Below are 2,263 nucleotides of genomic sequence, written 5' to 3'. Positions count from 1 at the left end.
CTGTGCCCGTGGTCTCCATTTCTCTGTCTCCTTGTCTTGTTCTTTATAAACAAAGCTATTTAAAATATTATCTTATTGAAATCCGGAAATAACTGTTTGTTTCTGTGTGCGTCACCTATTGTGTGACTAAGTGTCTACAGATGACTCCCCAGCCGCTCCGGTGACAGTTTATTGGCAACATGGTTTAATCCTTCCAATGTGTTTATGTTTACTTGCCAACTTGTTAGTGTAGAGGCAGAGAAAAATGGTAGGAACCTTTTGAGAAGCACTTGTAAATACAATGTTGTTGAAAACAGTGCGCAACCTCCTTGCCGCACTGAACACGGATATCCATAAACTAAATAAGATCTTAAAATACCTCTTATTGAAAAATAAACATGAAACAGGGGGGGGTGATTGCTATATGACGGGTGTTCTGACCACTCCCTGCACAACCTTTAACATAGCAATCAGATTTTTATCTTCAATCTCTGATCCCAGCTTGAATATTAATAGCTTTAATAGCAATAACATACAAACAAGGGTACTTGTCTTGGATTAGTTTCATACAAAGTACATTTTATTTGGACCCCAACAGCTTCAGTGTGGAGCCAACATGTACCAGTGGGGAAAAAACATCTTGAGAACAGACAAACATCCTGTTCAAAGAACTGTGAAAGGATGGGGACACGCTGTTAATTCAAGAATCAAAAGGGTATTTGTATTGGTGCCAATTAAATACAGCACTTAGGCTTGGGCGAGAGGGATAGGATATCCTTTGTTTAACAGTTGTGTTTTCCACATTTAGGATGTGCAGCTTACTGTAGGAGCGGCCATGAGGGTATTAAAGGTCAAATGGTTGAATGCTGCTGGGAGTCTCTTTATTGGATGCACTGGGACACAGGATGTGTTAAAACTACTTTACTGGGAAATTACCATGATGAAGCTGGTCTGTGCAATTCTGTTTCCTCTCATCTCATCTCATTTTCCTGGTACCCCGTATCATTTCTGTATTTTTTGTGCAGAGTTCACCACTAAGCATTGTTTGACTGACACAGTGGTCAATAACAACAATTGTTATGGACTTCCCATGATCTCTTATCCAGTTCTGGGCTGTCACAGGGCAAGGGTATGCAGGCCAGCAGTCCATCACAGTGTTAGTGTGGACTTACATTCCGCAAACTTGATTTAATGTTTCGACAACCCCCTGACGTTTACTGTATTTATTTTATGGCTTTTGGCAGAACTGTAACCATGATATTATAATTATGTTAACCTGTCATAAACTGAACTTTACCACAGAAAAATAGGAATGTAAACCTGAAAATTAGGATGAAAAAAAAATGCAAAGAAATATTCACTTACACATACAAAAACAAAGTAGCTTCTCATTTTTTCCCCATCCATTCTCTTACGCTTATCCTTTTTTTTTTCAGGGTTGTTGGGGGGCCGGAGCCCATCTCAGCTGTCATAGGGCAAGAGACAGGGTACACCCTGGATAAGTTGCCAGACAGAGAGACAGACAACCATTCCCACTCACATTCACACCTATGAGCAATTTAGAATCACCAATTAACCTAACCCCAACAACTGCATATCTTTGGACTGTGGGAGGAAACCAGCGTGCCTGGAGAAAACCCACGCAAACACAGGGAGAACATGCAAACTCCACACTGAAAGGCCCCGGCCAAGGTGGAATCAGACCCAGGACCTTCTTGCTGTGAGGCAACAGTGCTAACCTCCAACCAACCGTGCTGCCTCCCATACTTCATTTCTCGTCTTTTTTTTTCCTTTTTTTTTTTTAAAGTAGGCCTAGATAACATTCACACACTCGCTGCTGGTTGTTCATTGGGGATCTTAATCTTAAACACTGTGAATACTACTGACGAAAATATGAGGCATTTGTGCCACAGTCTGAAGAGCCACCTCCCTCTTCTTCCTATAAGACAGGAAGTTGTAAGGGTGGTTATGATTACGACCTCCTTCCTCACCTGGGGCTCCAGGGCTGTGACTCTTTGTCTGTGGCTGCTAATGTCCCCCCCTTTTTTTTTTTTACTGTGACTAATTGCATTTCCTATCTGTTTCTTGCTGTCACACTGCTTGCCAGGATGGAAAAGACATCATGGAGCAAAACATTTTTTCTTGTCCATCAACATGCAGAGTCTAGAGGGCAACATGTGCCGGAGACAGCTGAGGGGGAACTTTTTTTTTTTTTTTAACATTTTTTTGTTTTTACATCCTTCAGTGCAACGCTGACCTTCACCTTGACCTTGTTCAACAGAAC

This window comes from Archocentrus centrarchus, chromosome 17 (genome assembly GCF_007364275.1).
Source record: "Archocentrus centrarchus isolate MPI-CPG fArcCen1 chromosome 17, fArcCen1, whole genome shotgun sequence".
NCBI lineage: Eukaryota > Metazoa > Chordata > Actinopteri > Cichliformes > Cichlidae > Archocentrus > Archocentrus centrarchus.
Note: the sequence above shows the minus strand (reverse complement) of the source record.